The sequence below is a fragment of the Castor canadensis genome, chromosome 2 (genome assembly GCF_047511655.1).
Source record: "Castor canadensis chromosome 2, mCasCan1.hap1v2, whole genome shotgun sequence".
NCBI classification, from domain to species: domain Eukaryota; kingdom Metazoa; phylum Chordata; class Mammalia; order Rodentia; family Castoridae; genus Castor; species Castor canadensis.
In genome coordinates, this window is record NC_133387.1 from 181,948,919 (window position 1) to 181,957,396 (window position 8,478).

The 8,478-nt window shown below is 47.6% G+C and overlaps 1 long non-coding RNA gene across 1 annotated transcript; it reads right to left on the reverse strand.

Annotated features, from left to right (window-relative positions):
- Positions 1 to 1,449: 1,449 nt before the first annotated feature.
- Positions 1,450 to 6,967, reverse strand: LOC141417935 (uncharacterized). The gene is made up of 2 exons (XR_012442537.1): positions 6,788 to 6,967; positions 1,450 to 1,634 (listed from the first exon to the last, which is right to left on the reverse strand). It is a non-coding gene; the product is annotated as an uncharacterized lncRNA (long non-coding RNA).
- Positions 6,968 to 8,478: the final 1,511 nt, after the last annotated feature.

Sequence of the window (8,478 nt, forward strand, 5' to 3'; positions counted from 1 at the left end):
ACGTGGTTGATATCTTTGATTTTTGGTTCTTGTCAGTTTATGCTTTTCTTTTATGTTTTATTTTCATTTTATTGGAGATTTGGGAGGGAGAGTAAAAAAAAAAAAAACACGTGTTCAATCTTCCAGGTTTTGCTGTAAGTCCAAATAGTATATTATATTACCTTTGTGTTTCTTTGAGATTGCCCTTTTAAACATACGTTCATTTTCATATCTTCTTGTTGCATCCTTCACCTGTTTTGTGTTAGTTCTCCTCACCTCACCCCATCTCATCTTGATTCCTAGAATGCTCCTACCCATTTACATATCATTAATTTATTCTTAAGACATTAGCACTTTGAAATGTTGCAAACAAACATTTTCTTCAGTCTTTGTTGCTTATAAAAATAATTTTTTAGTTGATATGCACATACTTTCTTAATTTTATGGCATTTGATCTACCAGGTTTTATTTTTTGTGATTTTTTTTTTTTCTATTGCTTTAGCATTGACAGGGAAAGTGGGGCTAGTCTCGGTATTAGCCAGTGTTCCATCACTGAGACAAAAATGCCTGAGATAAGCAACTTAAAAGGAGGAAAGATTTATTCTCATGGTTTTAGAGTTTTCAGTTCATGGTTGGTTGGCTCCATTGTCTTGGGCCTGTGATGAGGCCAAGGCATCATGGCAGGGAGTGGGTGGAGCAACACCGCATGGTATTTGGGAAGCGAAGAGGGGGAGTTAGGAGAGGATGAGATACCAATAACCCCTTTAAGCCCACACCCCCAATGACCTAACTTCTTTTCTTTAGGCCACACCTCCTAAGGGTTCCATTACCTTCCTTTAGGGAGGGATACTCCCCAAAGCCTCTGGTGTTTGCTTCTATGGAGGAGAGGAGGCCATGATGGGAGGCAGAGAGCAGGCAATTGGGAGAGCTTTCATTTGACCAGGTCTTCTGTTAGTACATGGATAACTGAGAATTGACTACAAGTGAAATTGACAAAACTGACCTCCTTAATTATGTGCCAATATACCGTATCATTCACTGTGGGCAGGAAAGCAATTTCCAGTCTTACCCTTCAAGATATGCTCACCTGACCTCTTCCTTGAGATTTTTGCTTTGTGACCCACTCTGCCAGTGAGTTCCCTTTAAGACCTATTCCTCTCCTGAAGCCCAAAGTGCTGCAAGATAACAGCATTGCATTTTTATTGCTGCCCGAGTTCCAGTGCCCCCAGCTAGTGCGTAAAGACAACGCGGCCTATATCTCAAGCGCCTCTGATCGTGGCTGGCATGATGCTCGATAACAGAATTTCTCAGACAACAGGCCCAGGCTGGGGAATTTTAATATTGTCTTTCCCTACAAGTAATTTCCAATGTTTATGCTCTGTGGAGCCCCTTTTGAGTGTCTGAGCAGAACAAATGCCAGTTTTAATGGACTTGCTAAATCATAAAAACTGCTTGCAAAATTGCATCTGATTAAAACAGGAAAATGTTCCTTTATTCAGAAAAATCTCCCTGCAGAGGCTCATGGGGGTGGCTCAGAGAAATGCAGAGAGTGCCCAGACACTGTGGAGTTTTCTCTCTGTGGTGAGGAACAGGCTCCGTTTATCATCCTCCACTCTCCTTTCCTCTCCTCCACAAGTACCCAGTCCTTCTGCTGTCTGCAATGAGAGGGAAATTGATATTAGTCATTCCGTAATTAATTTATATGACAACATGTTATTAGCCAGGGCACAGCATGCACAACAAGGTACAACCAGTTAGGTGATGGTGGCATGGAGGTGGGGAATATTCTGAAATTTCTTAGTTGCCCATGATGGCCCCACATTGTGCAAAGACCAATATAGTAAAAGCTGAAAAAAAAAATCTGCTCTCCCCAGTTGGACCAAGCACTCCTGGTTACTGACAGAGTAAAAGAGGAAAATGAATTATTCCACTGGAAAAAAGTCACTCACTAGAGGGCCACTTTTAGTGAATTATCAGTGGAGTCTGATTTGGATATTTAACCTAATAGTCAGCCAGACCAACAGACCAACCAAAATCATGACCAAGCATGCTTTGTGTGCAGACAGTTGTCTCTAAGTCTAGACAGAGAGCAAAGTAAAGACATCAGTAAAGACTCAGAGAGTTCCCATTCCCAGGTAAGCAAAAAGACATTGCTAGAAAAGGAGCAGGATGCTCACACGCCCAGGTATGTAGCAGGGTTGGAGGAACAAGGACAGTGAATGGCAGCCTATTCTCTATAGATGGATCCTAACTGGTTTTGTTGTCATCAGAACCAGAGAGGCAGAGGGACAAGTCCTTCTGATGTCAGGACCCCAGGAGGACAGGAGAGCACACTAATTGGCTGACTCAGTTATCCAGTGCCATATAAGATGCCACTGTTATGGATTATTCTCCACGATCCTGTGGGATGGCTGGGCACCGCTGGGCATCACCCCTCTGCAAGGTGTCAGGTTGGATCATTCACAAGGCTTCATTTAACTGGGGCTTGAACATCCACACAGCTGTGCTAAAGGACTGTCCAGGCCTCTCTGTCTCCATGGAATCCAGGATCCATGTGATCCACTGATGCACACACAGGACCATCAGCCATTAGTACAAACCATGCTTCTTACCACAAGTCTTAGTCCATTTTGTGTTGCTAACAGCACAACACCACAGACTGTGTAGGTTTTTAATGAAACAAAGTTTATTTGGTTCATGGTTCTGGAGGTCCAAGGTTGAGAACTTGCATCTGGTGGTGGCCTTCTTGCTGGCAGAGCCCTGAGGTGGTGAAGGATGTCACATGGGAGAGGTAGGGAGCATGCATGTGTATGTATGTGTCCTCTGTTTGTTTGTTTTTTTTCTAAAGCCACCAGGATCCAATCATTGGGACTCCACCCTGATGATGTCATCTAACCCTACTCACCTCCAAAAAGGCCCCCACCTCTAGCGCCATGGTCAGATTATATTTCCATCCTTATAGCTCACAACAGGGATTAAATTCCAGTACGAGTTTCAGGGGAACAAACTATATTTAAACCATAGCACCATGGCTGCTGGCCCCTGAGGGGAAGCTGTCAGGCCTCTTAAGCCAAGGCCTGGGTCTGGTGAACTGGCATTGACACATTCTGGTGGTCAAAGCAAGTCCTAAGGCCAATCCAGATTCAAGAAGGGGAAAATATATTTCTCCTCTTGATGGAAAGAGGCAGATAGGCACAAGGAATGGGGAAAACATCAGTGGCCATTGTTGTAGACAGTCTGCCACACTGAAGCTGCCCAAGAAACAGAGTTGCATTTTAGCCAGGTGACCTGAGTTTGAGTCCAATTCTTATTTCCTTGCCAGGAAAACCTGGGCAAATGGCAAGACCCCTGAGTCCTGGCTGTGTAGTCTCTGTGAACGTCCTTTTACTGGATTTTCATAAGAGCTGATTTCATGAGGCCTGGCGTTGCCAAGCTCTGTGCCAATGACAGCCTCTCTGGGGGTGGGGGCATTGTCACGGTTCCACTCTTGACCCCCCTGTTGCCTTGGCCAGTCAGGAGTCTTCCCCACTTCTGGATCTTAAAATAGACTCCTTTTGTCATTTAAAAGTTTTAATTCCTCTTGGGTTGCCATGATTTCCAGTTTTGCTTTCTGGCTGTCTGTGTGGACTGCTGGGAACAGGACTGCAAATTCTTTCTGTCCCAGGACACCTGGCCAAGGGAGATGGTAGAGAGTGAGACATGGCTGGATTCCACTCTCTAAGTCATGTCCCCTGAGGCAGACCTGCACCTCCTAGAGACAGCTCCTTGCCCTCAGGCCTCCAGAGGCTGTGTGTGACTAGACATAGCTGTTCCTGGTGCCAGTCCTAATCAGGCTTGAGAGGCCACCAGTGAGGGCCCACCAGCCATCAAGCCAGCCCTCCGCCCCCTGCTCCATGCTTCTTCACTGTCCAAGACCACATGTGGTGGAGGGGACCCTCTTCCACTTGACTCTAGGGCTGAGGGGTTGGCCCTGTTTACCCAGCAGCTCCTACCTGCAGCTTCCTGGTGTCCCTTCCTGGTCCTCTCAATCCTCACCCAGCTGCTGTCTGCCTGTCACCCTCTGTCCTCCCTGCACTGCATTTATTTTTATAAGCTCCTCCTTGACTGAAGAGCCACTTTAAAGCATTTAAAACACCACTGCTCTCTCCTAATGAGAGGGAGAAGAGGCGCAGAGGCAGTAAATTCTCCAGAGCTTTCCCATGGCACTGTGATGTCGCTATCTCTAGAGATATTTCTCTTTCCGCAACACACACGCATTGGCTGGGGAGCATCGCTACCTATTTTAGAACCATCCCCTTGAGCACTACGTCTCCTTGCAGGATTTCCAAAGTACACTCTGTCAATACCCCAAACTTCAAAAGTCACAGGGGGCCCGCGTGCGGGTACATGATGCTGACTCTGATGTCAACTGTGTTTGCCAAGAGCCCACATGGACCCAGTCTGAGCTGGGCCCTAGGGAAGAAAAAAAACTGCACAGGACAAGGACACTACTCCTGTCTTAGCCCATCCCAGATGGAGTTTCTGAGATCTGGTACTCAGGAAGGACGAAGTGAAGTTGGCATTTAGTCTTAGACACTGCCAGGCACGGTTAGAACCCCTACTATGGTTTGAGTGTGTCACCCCAAAAGCATGTGTTGGGAACTTAATGCAACAATGTTGAAAGGTGGGGCCTTCAAGAGATGATGAGGTCATTGGGCTTGTGGGGTGGCTCAAGTGGTAGACTACCTGCCTAAACAAGTATGAGGCCCTGAGTTCAAACCCCAGTAATGCCAAAAAAAAAAAGACATGATGAGGTTATGAGAGCTGTGCCTTGTGGTGTTATCACAGGAGTGGGCTAGCTATTGTGGAAGGAGATTCTAGATAAAAAGATGAGTTCCTGGTTCCCTTCTCTGACTCTCGTGTTCTCTTGCCCTTTTGCTTTCTGCTATGGGATGACAAAAACACAAAGGCCCTTGTTGGATGCCAGCACCTTGGCACTGGACTATCCAGACTCCAGAACTGTAGGCCAAAGAAACTTCTATTGTTTATAAATTACTCAGCCTATGGTCTCCTGTGATAGCAACATGAAGCAGAGAAACAGAGGACAGCTTTAGAACTGCAACCCTAGCACTTCCTATGGCAACCCATCCATGTTGATTTAGGACCCCCCCACCCCCTCCCCGACTCCCTAGTATTTGGAAACCTGCCTGTCTGGCAGCACCTGGTATCTGTCACACCCTCCCAGCAGGCTGGTTGCTTCGGCTAGGGTGAGGGGACTGCTTGGCAGATACCAGGCCATTGCCTGATGAATCCCATCACTTGCTACCTGAATGCCCACCACACAGCACCACCTACAGGACCCCTCCTGACTCTGCAGCTCCCTTGGGCATGGACATGGGCCTCCCGGGTACCCTCTCCCACCCCTGAGCCAGCCTCTGTGGCTGGTTCCCTTCCCTGTCCTCCCTACCTCTCCCAGCTTTCTTCTCCCTACTAGCTTGTGTAGTTGAAGCCCCACCAGGTCCAAGTTCATCTCCTAAAATGCTCTTTCTCTCCAGCCAACATTGAGCCTCACAGCTCTTGCTTGGATTAGAACACAGCTTCTTAGCACATCACCCTGTTCCCAGCTGTGTGCCCCCCCCAAATCCTTTCTTCACAATGAAGCCAGAGGAGCCTTTCCAAAACCACATGCTGGCATGTCCCTCCCACTTAGAACATTTTGATGGATGTCTTTCCATGCCTTCATGCCCCTCATAGCCACTCATGCACCCTCACTGCCTCCTCACCCTCCCTGCCCCCATGGGCCACACAGCCTTTTCCCATTCCCCCCAACTTGGGGGTTTCTCTTACCTCTGGAGTGTAAGTACTGGTTTCAAATTCTGCTGAAGTCCATTACTAGCAGTGTAACCTTGTCATTAGGTGATACACAGTCACCAAAAGAGATAAATTTAGACTTGAAGTTTGAAGGGAGCTTCAGGGAGTGATAATGACAATAATAATAATAATAATAGTAATAATAACTAGTACTTAGGTTGTGCAAATTAATAAAGCAACTTAATTAATCTTCTCACAGCCTCAGTTTCCTCATCTGTAGAGTGGGGATGGTAGGGTTACTGTAAGGCTTAGAGATGGTATCCTGTATGTAAAGCCTCCATTACATGTCTGGAAATAGCAAATCCTCAAAGTGAGTTTTTCTTATGCTTGTGCTGATCCAACCACCTGGAATTCTGATCCGGCTTCCCCCATGCCCTGACCCTTCCCCTTCTACACCCATCTATCTTTCAAGTCTGATTTTGGATACCACGTCCTCTAGGCTGTCATATCAGATTCTATGAGCCACCACTTCTGTGGATCCCTGCTCTGAGTCCTGTTACAGGACGGGCCTCTCATGGTGAATCACGATGGCAGTTTTTTTGTCTGCTTCTGCCCTCATCCTGTGAGCCCCTTGAGAGCAGGGCCTGCATGCCTGACACTTACAGGTGAGTAGGAAACATTTGCAGTGGGAATTTTCAAAGGCCTGGCTCACTCCACATCCTAGCTGTCTTCATTCGGACAGGAAGGCAAAAATAACAAGTGCCAAATGGTGGTGACTGGCACAGATGGCACATGGTTACAGAGTGAGCAGGACAGACAATCAGCATGCTGAGTGCTCAGAGAAGGGAGCTATCACCATAGGCACATTGAACTTTGTTTGAAATAAGTGGGCCATCGACTAGGACATGGAAATTGCTTTTGTCACATGGAAGGTTCCATTGCTGCAGCACTTACGTTAACAGGACCTGACTTGCAATACTGATCACTTATAGGACCTTTGTGATTCCCAAGCACTTACCAGACGTTCCTGAAATGCGGAGTGTAAAAAAATATTCCAATTGTTAGGAGATTGGCAGCTCCAATTTCCTGCCGCAGGTCTTCAATTGCTCCCTGATCGCCACCTTCCCCACTGCAGCCTGGGATTTCTCCTTCACAGGCCCAGCCAGAGTGGCGTGAGCCTCTGTTCAGAAAGACAAGTGTCCCCTGGACACACGTGAGCCCTGTGACCCAGAGTAATGACTGTGGCTTTTCTGAGGATGGGGGAGACTGGCACAGCTTAGCACAGGCTCTGGGAAAGAAAGGCAGCGTTTGAGATCTAACTGCTTCTGCCTGCTGGCCTCGGGACAGTGCCATGTGTCAGAGCAAGGCTGCTTCTACTCCTCTGAGAAAGGGAGCCAGATGGACATAACTCATCACTCCTCTGATGGGCACTTTGGGGACACCCAGAGGTTACCAATTCATACCCCAGATGATCTGTCCCTATGCCAACAGGCACTCAGCACCCAGCCTTACTACCTGGGTTTGGTATGATTCGCCATTTGCTTGCTGGCTGGGTACCTGACTTGGCTTTATGAGAGTGGTCCTAGCTCAGTTCCAAGCCACTGGCCACAGGGCATGGTCTCCTCCTTCCCCATAAGCTCTATTCTGCCCCAGCCTTGGGCAGTGTCGTTGCAAGCCCAGAGCACTCAGTGTTGCTGTCTTCTCCTTTTCCTCCTTCTCTTTTTCCTTTTCCTTTTTCCAAGTGAATTCTTCTCACTTGGAATTTTTAGTTTATAAAGCACTTTCACATTCAGGTGGGTCAGAGAGCTTGGGTCCCATTTTCTGAAGTCAAAGAGAGTTTCTGAAAGTTCCCAGTGCTTTGGCCCATCTTGCCTGGGCCATATCAGTGACCATGATGACCACAATCCCACCCAGAATGTGGGCTCCTGTGACCCATAACCACTTTTTGGGTCATGAGTCATAGTAAAGGAGAAAATTTACATGAAGGCCCAGTACACAGACACAGACACACAGACACACAGACACACACACAGACACACACACACAGAAACAAAAGCTTCATAAACAATAATTGCCTTACTGAAAGCAATGAGTCCTCTGCGCTCCCCTCTCTCTCTCTCCCCACGATCAGTGAACTCCATATCTAGGTCCCTTCCTGCCCCATTCTCCCTCTCCCAGGCTTGCTTCTCACCTGATTTTTTTTCTCCTTACTACTTCTTCAGCCTGGCTCGCCACTTTACACTTGCTGCATGCTGCTTTGCAAGCATTCTGAAGCCGATGTGTGTCACTCCTAATATAGGTTATGAGCCCAGAGGGGCCATACTGCTTTAACACTGCCTCTGCCGATCCTTGCAATAGCCTACGCAGGTGCTATCCCACACTCTCCAAGCACCAGCCCCAGCTCTTCCTTACTCCTCAGCACCCTTGGCCTTGGCCAGCCCTGCCTCTCTGGCTCTCCTCCAGGGCTCTTTGAAGGACGGTGGACTCCACTCTTGATAGGTGTGGGTCTCACTGTGCTTACTAGAGGCCCTTTTTAAATCTGAGACCTAATACCTGTGGGTTCCCAATGTTTATCAGACAGAAAGAATTGGAAATGCAGTATCTGGAAATTGCAGGCCTTGGGCCTTGATGGAGAAGGAGAGAGAGGACAGGTGATTGGGGAAGTGGGATGCTTAGCTGGACACTCTGAGCTCTGTGTGAGGGATGCTC